This window comes from Vombatus ursinus, unplaced genomic scaffold, assembly GCF_900497805.2.
Source record: "Vombatus ursinus unplaced genomic scaffold, bare-nosed wombat genome assembly UNPS02014772.1, whole genome shotgun sequence".
Taxonomy (NCBI): domain Eukaryota; kingdom Metazoa; phylum Chordata; class Mammalia; order Diprotodontia; family Vombatidae; genus Vombatus; species Vombatus ursinus.
Genome location: NW_020954550.1, coordinates 28921101 through 28935410, shown reverse-complemented (window position 1 = coordinate 28935410; position 14310 = coordinate 28921101).

Below are 14310 nucleotides of genomic sequence, written 5' to 3'. Positions count from 1 at the left end.
GGGGATCTCTTTCAGGAGATTATCAGTGGATTCTTTCAACTTCTATTTTGCCCTCTGGTTCTAAAATATGAGGGCAGTTTTCCTTGATAATATCTGGAAAGATGATATCTAGGCTCTTTTTTTGATCATAGCTTTCAGATAGTTCAATAATTTTTAAATTCTCTCTCCTGGATCTATTTTCCAGGTCAGTTGTTTTTCTAATGAGATATTTCACATTGTCTTTTATTTTTTCATTCTTTTGGATTTGTTTTACAGTGTCTTGATTTCTCATAAAGTCACTAGCTTCCAATTGCTCCATTCTAATTTTTAAGGAAGCATTTTCTTCAGCAAGCTTTTGGACTTCCTTATCCATTTGACCAATTTTGATTTTTAGGGCATTCTTTTCCTCATTGGCTTTTTGGACGTCTTTTGCCATTTGAGTTAGACTATTTTTTAAGGTGTTATTTTCTTCAGTAGTTTTTTAGGTCTCCTTTAGCAAGCTGTTGACTTGTTTTTCATGATTTTCTTGCATCACTCTCAGTTTTTCCTCTACTTCTCTTACTTGCTTCTCAAAATCCCTTTTGAGCTCTTCCAAGGCCTGGGACCAATTCATATTTTTCTTGGAGGCTTTGGATATAAGAGCTTTGACTGTATTGTCTTCTTCTGGTTGTATGTTTTGATCTTCTTTGTTACCAAAGAAAGATTGTATGGTCTGATTCTTTTTGCACTGCTTGCTCATGATCCCAGCCAATTACTTGAGTTTTAAATTCTTTGTTAAGATAGGAGTCTGCTTCCAGTATGGAGAATGTACTGTCCCTAGCTTTGGGGGTTTTGTGCAGCTGTTTTCAGAGATATTTCTAGGGACCTGAAAATTTTCAGTTCTTCCAGGTGGTATGATCAAGGGCGAGGTGTTTACTCCTTTCCTGGCCTGTGCTCTGGTCTATGAGTGACCACAATCACTCTTTTCTGTCTTGGAACTGTGAAGAGGATTTCCTCTCCACTGTCACTATAATCTCTACCACACTAGCACTCCTCCTCACCCCAGGACTGCCACCCAGAACTGTGACCTGGATCCAAGCATGGGCAAAGCAAGATAATTCTGCACCAGCAGAGAGATCCCTGCAATCCCCCTCTGATCAGTCACTGGATTCCCCCTCAGTCTGTGGGCCAGAAGTTCTGGAGCCAGCTGCTACCTCTGGTCTGTGCTCAGGGACTGGGGCTGCCCTGCTTCTCTCTCACAGCAGACACACTTTTCCTATTGACTTTCTAAGTTGTCTTTGGTGTTTATGGGTTGAGAAGTTTGGAAACTGCAACAGCAGCCCACGATTCAGTCCTCTGAGGTCTGTTCCAGGTTCACTGAGTCCTGCATGCCCATTCTGAACTGCATTTCTCTCCCAGTCTAGCATGATATACCTTTCTGATCAACCATCCAGGCTATTTTGGGCTGTAAACTTTTTTTACTCTGTCTTTTTGTGGATTCTACTGCTTTAGAATTTGATTAGAACCATTTTTTTATAGGTATTTGGAGTGTTTTGAGGGAGAACTCAAGCAAGTCACTGCTTTTCTCTGCCATCTTTGGTACTATTTCTCCTCTCAGTGGTTGCAGTCAGTCCTAGTGGGCCTGAGGTGGGGGGAATAGTTATTATCTTAATTCTACAGCTCATGCTATATAGCTATAGCTACTAGTGTGTTTTCCTCATTGATTATGAGTTGATAATAATTAGGCGGGCAGACAATCCACTTTTAAAAGCAGGCATTTAGTGAAGTGGTACAATAGAATAGTTGGTACAAATCAGGGCATCCTATCCTACAAGTACATGCAGAATCCAGAATGTTAAGCTTGGAGAATACATGTAATTAAGTGGGTAACTAAAAGTTCCTAGAAATACTATTGTTTAAAATCCTTTCTCTACTTCATAAGGCTCTCATGAAGATACCCTTAGGCATGGTATAATTTTCTGCTGGGATCCTTACAGAACCTTGAAACTGCCTTTCCTCAGTGAATCATCTGTCCTCAGGTCTTGATACAAAAACTGCCACTAGCTGCTGCAGTCCCTGGGATGCTGGTGGGATGACAAAAAGAAGTCCAAATCCTCTAACCTTATGATATTATCAAGGTCTTCCTCTAGTTGGAAAAAGGGAGAAAGAGGTGTTCTCCTAACTGTGCCCCAACCACACATAACCAAATCCTTTTTAAGGGATTGACTGGGACAGCTCCCACTACTTACTTGCTAAATACTGGAATGTATGACTTCTGAAATACTTGATATTTCACTCAGTCCTGTAGTACATGAGCAAATCTCCTCAGCCAATCTAAACACAACTGTGCAGTGTTAATTCATTTTCATCCACTGGCTGTCATTGCTTCCAAATAGATCAAGAAAAAAAATCACCTTCTATGGTACCCTTCTGTGATTGATTCAATATAATATAGATGTTGTCACCTGTTTAAGATAGTTACTTTAACTGGGGTGGATTGATTGATTGACTCAATCAATACCTTCCTCCCCCACTTCTACTCTAATTAGAATCTAGGTCATACGAAAAGTGGCCAGTAACACCTTTTCCAGAAATGTGGTCAGATGGTACATGAACATAATGAGCTATAATTGTGTAGTAAGAAATGATGAACAGGAGGAATTCATAAAATCACAAAACTATTTGAATGAATAGGTGTGTAGACAGCAGAACAACAAGATATCCACAAAGCAAATGAAAGTATCACTAAAAAGTAGTTGAACTTTTGAGTACTTGAAAAAAAATGTCTAATGTTCCTGGAGAACAGATAGTGAAAGATACATTCCCTCTTCTTGGCAGAGAAGTTGGAATACTGTTAGAGAATGACATACATTGCCATATGTACATTGTCATATGCAGACACTACGTCAGACATTTTAACTTAACTGTTTCTCTCTTATGAGGGAGAGTTCAATTTTAAAGTAGGGCTTGGGGGAGATGAACATTTCCAGAAATCATGGTAATAAAGAAAGAAAAGGCATCAACAAAATGTATTTCAAAATAGTAGTCAAATCACTAGAATTATTTCAGAATTTTTTTCAATAGTTCTGCAATTATATACTCAATAAATTATTCTTCATTTACTTATTCAATTCTTCCTCTAAGATATTCAGGAGACATAGATAGATTTCTTGTTTTACAAATGAAAAATTGCTACTTTAAGATTCATATAGCACATTGAAATTTCATTCTGAGTTACCTCTGACAAGGAAAGGAATTCAATACTTTAAAATTCTTCAGCTATCCTTGTTGTCATTTCCAAAAGCAGTTAGCCTGACATTTGCTGATGTTTGACCTTTTCTTTTTTAAAGAAAATCCAACATTCAGAAGGCAATTAGTTTTATGTGGTTATTGCCCTTCTTCCATAAAGGTGGTTGAAATTACATTTCTAACAGTAGTAATGGCTTTGTAATTATTAGTCTACAATCTTTCTCATGGGATCTGTCTCATGGGACATCATGTTCACTTCTCATTGGAGATGTTTAACCAAGGGATATTGCAGAAGTGTTCCAATTCAACAAGTATGTATTAAGCCCTTACAAGTTACAAGATGATGTCCATCACTCAATCAATGTTGTTTGTCCTTTGTTTTTGAAAAGGATCAATGACACCATGGGTGACGTCTTTACTCATGCATGAATTAGACTTACGTGAAGCAGAGCTGCATAAAGTTGTCAGCCTCACTCTCTCTTCTTAAGTCATCAAAGTCTAGTGGCAAAACAAAAGTCAGGAGGACTGGTGATGGCCCAGGATTCATTGGATGACCTTGGCCCCTTCGACATCTCATCAAGCTCTAAGCAATCCACAGTGCCTGCTTCAGTCAGTCAGCCAATAAGTATTTATTGTCTATTATATGTCTATGTCACACACTGTGCTAAGTGCAGGTGACAGCTAAAAAAAAGGCAAAGGCAGTCCCTATTCTCAAGAAGCTCACATTCTAATGGGAGAGACAACATGCAAACAACTATATACAAACTAATTATGTACAGGATAAATTGGAGATAATCAACAGAGGGAGTCCACTAGCATTAAGTGGGGAAGGTCAGAAAGGCTTTTTGTAGAAGATGGGATTTTAGCTGGGACATGAAAGAAGTCAGGGAAGCCAGGAGGAAATGGGAAAAGACAGCATGCCAGGTGGGGGGGGGGGGTGGCAGTGAAAATGCTGGGAATTTGGACTATCCTGTTTGAGGAATAGCAATGAGGCCAATGTTGCTGGTTCAATGAATACCCGGTGGTGGTGGCAGTTTTAGTATGAAGTATCAAAAGACTAGAAAGGGGGAGGGGCAGACCATAAAAGGTTTAGAGAAAATATTTGTAAAGTACTTAGTACAATGCTTGGCACATAGTAGGCACTATATAAATTATAGTAGACACTATCAATTCTTATTCCTTCCCCTACCTCCTTCCATACAGTGAAATTGCACAGTAATTTGGTTTTTTTTTAAACACTCTGCTTTCATTATCTCATTTAATTCTCACAACTCTAAGAGGTGGATAGTCAGTAAAGTAAGGTGTAGTGATCAAATGACAGCCATCTAGTACTAGATGTACTAGACAGTACTAGACATAGCAAGTACTGACAAATGTCTTCTTCAGTTCTTCTGATCCCAACTCCAGTGCTTTATCCACCTTATCCAATTTTTTATCCAAATGACCTCTATTTTCATGTAATAGAGAGGGTGTTGGATTATATTTCCTTTCTAGTCATTCCCAGTTCAGAGGAGTTATGACTGTATGGACATGTTTGTGAAGCATGACCCCAGTCAGGGATTTTAGTTATGTGCATGGATCACAGCTAAGTCTTGACCTCAGCATCTTTCACTACCAGTCTGAGCTAACTGGTAACTCATTGCTTTAAGAATCAATTTCTCAGTTTTGTTTGTTTGTTTGTTTGTTTATCGCAGTATCACATAAGTGACCACTTTTGAGGAGTTTCTTTCTCTTAAAGACTTTCTGGAATTTCCAACTTGTTTTGATTATCTTAGACATATGTGGGTTAATCCTGAAAGCAAGCAAAAGCCACACGTTTGGCAAGAGGGCAGTATAAGCTGAATGAGAGAGATCCCCCTCCACCACCCATTTCATTTCCACACAACTTAAGGGAAAGTCCCAGAGGATGGCCAATCAGCAAAATTATTTGAATAGCAATGTCTCCCATTTTACACTGCCTGAAGAGAATTTTCCCAAGTTGACACAGTCTTTTACCAGCATAAGCAGCTGCCTTTTGAGTGATTGAAGCTTCTCTAACTGATTACAGGTGCTTTGCAAAACAGTCTTCTCTCAGTCTTGTAACTTTACTATAAGGACCTATTGCCGTACTCATTCTTTTTAGTTCTCCTGAATACACACACCATTTATTAAATATGAGAATGTTTTAATTTTAATAGTTGGTGTTTTATGTTCCAAAGAGACTGACATTCTGAAATTTATTAATGCTATTCTGCTTATGAATAATCAAAAATTAACTATATGCACATATCACATTATTTATAAATAATATGAAGCTGAAAGATATATAGTTAAATAGATGGAAATGTTTTTTTAAAAAGAAACTCATTTTAAACACAAGAATTATGGACTTACATTTTAAAGAGGTTATCTCCTGGGTAAATATTGCATCAATTTTAAAACATTTTTAGAAGTATATACATTTCATATTATATATAAAGTCATGTAGCAGAACTCTGAACTTTAGAATTTAATAAGTAGGGAACAGATGCAGCTTTCATTGCCTGAAGATTTAGATGTATGGAAATGAGTTCATCCTGAGTTCTTCAAGAATAGATATTGTTTCACTCTTCATCCTTGTATCCCCAGTGCAGTATAGCATAGTTCCTGACACTGATGCTTAATAAGTGTTTGTTGATTGATTAATTGATTGACTGAAAATACAAAAGTCTGGCTTTTCTTCCCTGGCTAAAGCTGTGTCTATTAGAAACTTAAACTTTTTATTGTCACCTCTGAGCTGAAGAATGTCAGCACTTAAAGTCTTTCCAACAGTATATGACCAACCAACAAAATAGTACTAGCTCACATTTTCTAATTATTTAAAGTTTGAAAACACTATGCATGCATTATCTCACTTTGAACAGACTGAACAGCCAGTGTAACCATTTTCTTGGATTACCATGCCTGCCAACCCCTCTTATTGCAGAAAAAGCATGAAACAGACTATGAGAAACCATGAATCTGAACTCTCCTTCCCCTTGCCTTCTGGTAGAAATATGCAGTAAGCAAAATGATCTTGACCTAAGTACTTAGTCTTCCCTTCTTCACCATTTCCTACCTAGCTGCTTTCCTAGACTTCATGATCTACACAAGCTCACCATTCCCCAAGATGAAATCAACTTTGAAACTCTCACTTCTTAGTACACCCCCTCCCCCAGGACCCATTCCTCCCTCTGATTAAGGAGGGTGGAAAGTGAACATTGGAGATCTTCTCCCTTTATCTCTGCCATTTAAGAAAGGCTCTAAGAGAATTCACCTCATTTCCCACTTGATTGCTTTCCTAGACTTTATGATTCATAGAAACTCATCATTCTGCAAGACAAATTGAACTCTCAAACTCTCACCTCCCCAGATCATTTCCCTCCTTTGGTACAGGAGTTCATCATAGCCCAATGCCATGTAATACTTCCCTCTTCTTTCCTCCTCCATTTACTTTTAGACTTCTTTTTATATGTGACTTTGCCCATTAGATTGTTGAGGGCAGGGACTGTCATGACTTTCATTGTATCCTCAGCAGTGAACATAGTGCCTGGCATGTAGTAGGCACTTAACAAATGCTTATTGAGTTTCACTGAGTCCTTGTCACTGCGACCTAGTTCTATTAGGGTCTTGTAGTTCTAGGTCAACACTGTCTGCTCACTTACCACACAGGCATTTAGTAAGTGGAAGAATTAGGCATTGTGCTGGGGTCACAAAGACAAGAAGTGAAATAATTCCTATTCTCAAGGACTTTAGGATAAACTTAAGATGATGTCCTAAAAGGTTCCACTGTTCCTATTAAATCTACTTTTTTTTAAAAAAAATTAGATCAAGAGTGGACTTCTATTCATTAAGTGTTGTTATATGAGCACATTTCCCCCACAGCCCAACCTCAAAACTGCTAGAAATACACCACATAAAGTAAAATAACAATTAAAATATGGGAAAGGAAGGAAAATCCTTAAAAGGAAATCATAGAAAAAAATAGAAAACAGACTGAAAATATAGCAAGTAAAGGAAAGCTCTCACACAATGAAGAAATATTACTGGGTGAAAGAATGTGAGAATAACTTCATCAGCAGATGGTTATATAATTTTGTAATTGCTACTAGAACTTTATAAAAGAAAACAATATCCAAAAGAACTCCAAGATTGATTAAAAGTCTACTAAATGTTTTTGTTTGTCTTTCATTCTTGAAGAGGACCAATGACATCAGGAAGGTGAGTTCTTGACTTGCAAGTTAATTGAGTTGCAAAACAAGATAAGGAATGATTATTAAAGCTCTGTTTGAAAAAAAAAATTGGATTAGGAACTTGAAAAACCTTAACAATTCTGTGGACATCTTGGGGTGGGGAAAAGAACTGAGAAGACAGAAATAAAAAGTACAATGATAAAAGAAGAATTATTTGAGTAAAGATAAAAGAAAGCAAGATTCAAAGGACATGCAAAATATACTATCAAAAAATATTTGAGGGTGGAGCCAAGATGATGGAGTAAAAGCAGTAACTTGATTGAGCTCTCCCCCCAAACCCTCCAAATACTTATAAAAATGGCTCTAAACAAATTCTAAAGCAGCAGAACCCCAAAAAAAGACAAAGTGAAACAAATTTATAGCCAAGACAGCCTGGGTGGTTAATGAGAAAGGTATAGCAGGCCAGGTGGGGAGAGGAGTGCAGTTTGGTGTGGGTGCGCAGGCAAGGCAGGCCTCAGTGAACCTAGGGCAGGCCTCAGAGGACTGAATCACAGGCAGCTGTGGTGGTTTCCAGACTTCTCAACCCACAAATGACAAAGACAACTTAGAAGGTCAGTGGGAAAAGTCTGTTTCCGCAATGCTAAAAGAGAACCACAGCGGAGTTCCAGCTCTATTCCCTGAGCTTGACCCCAGGGCAATGGCTGCTTCTGGAGTTTCTGACCCACAGACTGAGGGGGCTGATCAGAGGGGGAATATAGGGATCTCTCTGCTGGTGCAGGATTCTTTTGCTTTGACCAAGCATGGATCTGGGTCACAGTTCTGGGTGGTGGTGCTGGGGCGAGGGGGAGCTCTGGTATGGTATAGCTTGTTGTGAAGAGGAAATTCTCCTCACAGTTCCAAGGCAGAAAAGAGTGCTTGAGTTCACTCATAGACCAGAGCACAGGCCAGGAAAGGAGTAAACACCTTGCCCCTTATCATGCCACATTGGAAGAACAGAAAATTTACAGGTCCCTAGAAATATCTCTGAAAATAGCTGCTCAAAACCCCTGAAGCTTGGGACAGTACATTACCCACACTGGAAGCAGACCACTACATTAACAAAGAGTTTAAAACTCAAGTAATTGGCTGGGATCACGAATAAACACAGGTCTGAAAGAAGTCAGACCAAAGAATCTTTCTTTGGTAACAAAGATCAAAACATGCAACCAGAAGATAACAAAGTAAAAGTTCCTACATCCAAAGCCTCCAAGAAAAATATGAATCAATTCCAGGTCATGGAAGAGTTCAAAAAGGAGTTTGAGAAACAAGTAAGAGAAGTAGAAGAAAATGAAGAGAAATGAGAGTAATACAAGAAAATCATGAAAAACAAGTCAACAGCTTGCTAAAGGAGACCCTAAAAAATACTGAAAAAAATAACACCTTAAAAAATAGCTTAACCCAAATGGCAAAAGAGGTCCAAAAAGCCAATGAGGAGAAGAACACCCTAAAAAGCAAAATTGGCCAAGTGGAAAAGGAAGTCCAAAAGCTCACTGAAGAAAATACTTCCTTAAAAATTAGAATGGAGCAATTGGAAGCTAGTGACTTTGTGAGAAATCAAGACAATGTAAAACAAATCCAAAAGAATTAAAAAATAAAAGACAATGTGAAATATCTCATTGGAAAAACAACTGACCTGGAAAATAGATCCAGGAGAGAGAATTTAAAAATCATTGGACTACCTGAAAGCCATGATAAAAAAAAAAAGAGCCTAGACATCATCTTTCAAGAAATTATCAAGGAAAACTGCCCTGACATTTTAGAACCAGAGGGCAAAATAGAAATTGAAAGAATCCACTGATCACTTCCTGAAAGAGTTCCCCAAAGGAAAACTCCTAGGAATATTGTAGCCAAATTTCAGAGTTCCCAGATCAAGGAGAAAACATTACAAGCAGCCAGAAAGAAACAATTCAAGTATTGTGGAAACACAATCAGGATAACACAAGATTTAGCAGTTTCTACATTAAGGGACCAGAGGGCATGTAATGTAATATTCTGGATGGATAAGGAGATAGGATTACAACCAAGAATCACCCACCCAGAAAAATTGAGTATAATCCTTCAGAGGGAAAAATGATCATTCAGTGAAATAGGGGATTTCCAAGCATTTTTGATGAAAAGACCAGAGCTGAATAGAAAATTTGACTTTCAGATAAAAGACTCAAGAGAAACATGGAAGAGGTAAACAGGAAAGAGAAATCATTAGAGACTTATTAAGGTTGAACTGCTTACATTCCTGCAGGGAAAGATGATATTTGTAACTCATGAGACCTTTGTCAGTATTAGGGTAGTTGGAGGGAAAAAATTATATGTATGTAGATAGATAGATAGATAGATAGATAGATAGATAGATAGATAGATAGATAGATAGATAGATAGATAGGTAGATAGAGTGCATGGGGTGAGTTGAAGATGAAGGGGTGATATCTGGAGAATAAAATTAAGGAGTGAGAGAGGATTATACTGGGAAAAGGAGAAAGGGAGAGGTAGAATGGGGTAAATTATCTCACATAAAACAGACAAGAAAAGACTTCTACAGTGGAGGGGAAAAGGGGGAAGATGAGAGGGAATGAGTGAATTTTATTCTCATTGGATTTGGCTTAAAGAGAGAATAATATACACATTCAATTGGGTATGGAAATCTATCTTACCCTATAGGAAAATGGGGCAGGGGAAGGGGACAAGAGAGCAGGAGGATGATAGAGGGGAGGGCTGATTGGGGGGAGGGATAATCAGAAGCAAATACTTCTGAGGAGGGACAGGGTCAAAAGAGAGAATAGAATAATTTGAGAGTGGGATAGGATTAGGGGAAATATACTTAGTTTTCCACAGCATGAGTACTATGGAAGTGTTTTGCATGACTACACATGTATAACCTGTATCAAGTTGCTTGCCTTTTCAATTCAGTGAGGGAGGAAGGGAGAAAATTTGGAACCCAAAGTTTTAAAACACATGTTAAAAAATTGTTTTCACATGCAACTGAGAAATACAGGAAATGGGGTAAATTGAAATAAATAAAATTTTTTTTTTAAATTTTGACCTGGAAGACAAGGCTCAACAAAGCCATATAAGATGGTTGAAGACCATTTTGAAGACCAAATGCCAGGAGATTCTAATAAAAATAGATCAAGCAACTTATCACTCATTGCCATCAACAAGAGAGGAAAGGGAAAATTAGAATATGATAGACTGAAAAGCAAAAGTATATATTTTGCATACAAGAAAATATATTCTGAAAGTTTGAATAAAATTGATTCCTTTCAAACATAGCTCTTCAGAAAACCAAAAATTGGAAACAATTTTTGAAATGGAAATACAGTTGTCAAAAGAAATGTAAGAAAGGTAAATAAATCTAAATGGCTTGAACTGGCTAAATGATGATCCAGTGCTTAGATACTAAAAGGGAGAGACAAGACTATTTTCCCTTAGGAATCTTATTGTGTTTAAGAAACAGTGAATAAACAAGGAGAGACAAGCTCTGTGCTTTAATGTTTGAAAAAAAGGAAGGAAAGGTTAGATGGAAGAAAGATCTATAGTGACAGAATATAACTGAAGGAAAAATAAGTTTAACAATCAAAATCATGAAAGTCAATGGAATTAACTCACCCATAAAAAGAAAGAACATAGCAAAAATGGATTAAACAAGAAAATCTAGGTATTTTCTGTACTCTCAAAGTAAACCAAAGAAATATACATTTTTTTTACTTTGTTTTATTTTAATTTATGGAATAAAACAAGCATTTCTACAACATAGTACAATAAAACAAAGATTATATATGAAACTGCAAATCTCCTATGTACATTTTGCTATTCCTTTCAAATATACAACATATCATGCAAATTTCTTTTTTCCCCTTTTTTCTCTTCCCTCTTTCCCACCCTAAATATGGCTACCATTAGACATAAATAGGGGTGTGTATGTGTATGTATAAGTATATATGTATACATACATATACATACATACATGCAAATACACATATATACACAAATGCACATACACACATACATGCATATATATTTATATATATGGAAAATTATTACATACATACCTCTATTTATCAGTTCTTTGGAGGCAGATAGACTCTTTATATGTTCTTTAGAGTTAATTTGGGTATTTATAATAGATGAAGTAACTTATTTGTTCAAAGTTGTTCTTAATACAATATTGCTGTTACTGTATACAATGTTCTCTTGGTTCTACTCATTTCACTTTATTATTTCATGTAAGTCTTTTCATGTTTTTTTTCCTAAAATCATTGAGCTCATCATTTCTTATAGTATAATAGTATTCTATCACAATAATATACTACAACTAGTTTAGCCATTCCTCAAATGATGGGCATCCCTACAATGTACATTTCTTTGTCATCACAAAGAGAGTTGCTATAAACATATAGGTCCATTTCCATTTTCCCTAATCATCTTTGGAAATAGATTAAAGAGTATAGGTAGTTTAATAACTCTTGGGGCATAATTCCAGATTGCTATCCATAATGGTTAGATCAGTTCATAATTCTACCAACACTGAATTAATGTCCCAATTTTTCCATATCCTCTCCAACATTTGTCACTTTTCCCTTCTATCATTTTAGACAGTCTGGTAGGTATAAAATGATATCTCAAAGTTCTTATAATCTGCATTTCTCTAAACAATAATAATTTAGACCTTTTTTATATGACTATAAATTGCTTTGATTTCTTCATTGGAAAACTGCCTGTTCATGTCCTTTGACTATCTATCAGTTGAGGAATGACTCATATTCTTATATATTTGACAATATTATTTATAAATTTTAAATATAAGACCTTTATCTGATAAACTATCTATAAATATTTTCCCCCAATTTCTTGCTTTCCTTCTGATCTTGTCTATATTTGTTTTATTTGTGCAAAGCCTTTTTAATTTAATGTAATTGAAATTATCTATTTTACTCTTAACTTTGCCCTTATGAATTTTTACTCATAAATTATTTGCCTATCCATTAGTCTGATAAGTAATATGTTCCATGTTCTAATTTTCTTGTAAAATCTCTCCTCATATGTAAGTTATGTATATATTTTGGTGTTATCTTGTTAAATTGTGTAAGATATTGGTCCATGCTCAGTTTCTGCCATATTGCTTTCCAGTTTTCACAATTTTTGCCAAATAATGAGTTTTATTCTCAAATCTTATCTTTTTACTTGTCAAATATGAGGTTAATATGTTTATTTGCTGCTGCAAATTATGTCCACTCTCTTCCATTGATCCACCATTCTAACCACTACCAGGTATTTTTGATAATTATTGCCTTATAATACAGATTAATATCTATTACTGCTAAACCTTCCTTTATACTTTTTTCATTATTTCCTTTTATATTCTTGACTTTTTGTTTTTCCAAATGAATTTTGTTATTTTTTTCTAATACAGTAATTTTTGTGTGATTTAATTGGGATGGTATTGAATATATAACTTAGTTTGGGTAAAATTGTCATTTTTATTATATTGGCCATGCCTACCCATGAAAAATTCATATTTCTCCCATTATTTAAATCAGATTTTATTTTTACAAAAACATACTTTTAAAAAGTTGCAGTAGAATTTATTAAGCTTTGGTTCAATTAAAAATGTGAACAACCATGATATTAAACAAGGCAATAATATATATACATACATATGTGTATATATATTATTTATAAAATAAACATGTGTATATATACATATACATATATGTTATACATATAGTAATGATAGAGAACAGGAAAATTATATGATTAAAGGCACCCTGAATAATGGGAAAAAACCCACTGTATTAAATACTTAAAGGAAAAATACAAAGTTTTTTTAAAAACCTAAATAGTTAAATAATAACTGTAGGTGTATTGAATGTGATTTTTCTTTCCAGACAGATAACTATATCAAGAAAGATAAGAAAGAAATCAATGATCTAAAGGGAATATTAGCAAAACCAATTATGTCACAAATTTGCTGATTTTATGAGTCAAACCTTAATGTTTATACACATTTTATAATATTGCAAGGAAACTTTATTGATCATGTGCTAGGATATTAAGAAATAATAAAGAAATATAGGTACAAATATCAAACATAACATAACAATAATGGTTAATATTTTATAGCTAAATGCTTTAACATTTGCAAAACACTTCACATATATTATCTCATTTATAAAGTACACTTTTAAGATAAATAATATTATTATCCCCATCTTACAGGTGAGGAAACTGAGCCTGAGAGGTTCAGTGACATGCCCAGGATCTCACAGCTAATAGATTTTTGAGGGAAGATTTACACTCATATTTTTAACTCCACATCCTGTGCTCCACCCGCTATGACAAGTTGTCTCCCTCTAGGGCACATAACACAATAAAATATTGACAAAAAAGGAAATATATATCAACAAATCTACATAGAGACAAAATAATTTTATCTATTTAAATAATGAGAAGTTCAAAGGACAAATAATGGAAATTTAATTTTTTTATGGAACCACAACCTACAAACATGACATAATTGGTTTAATTCCAGATTCTTTTGTTGATCATTGTACTTATTGTACAACATATTATACATTTATTGTATTAGTCATCTAAGTCATTCCATGGATTGAACTTACCATCAAGAAGACCTGGGTTAAAATCCAGTCTTAGATATTTACCGGTTGCCTGACCCAGGGTAAGTTATTTAAACTCTTCTAGCCTCAATTTCTTCAACTATAAAATGAGGATATAAAATAGGACCTTCCTCAAAGAGTTGCAAATTTGCTTCCATTTTGTTTAGAATATAATATTTCTTTCCTTTCTTCAATTATTTTAAGCACAAAATAAAACTGTGTTACTTGAATTATGTTTCATTCATCTTTGCAGGCCAGGAAGC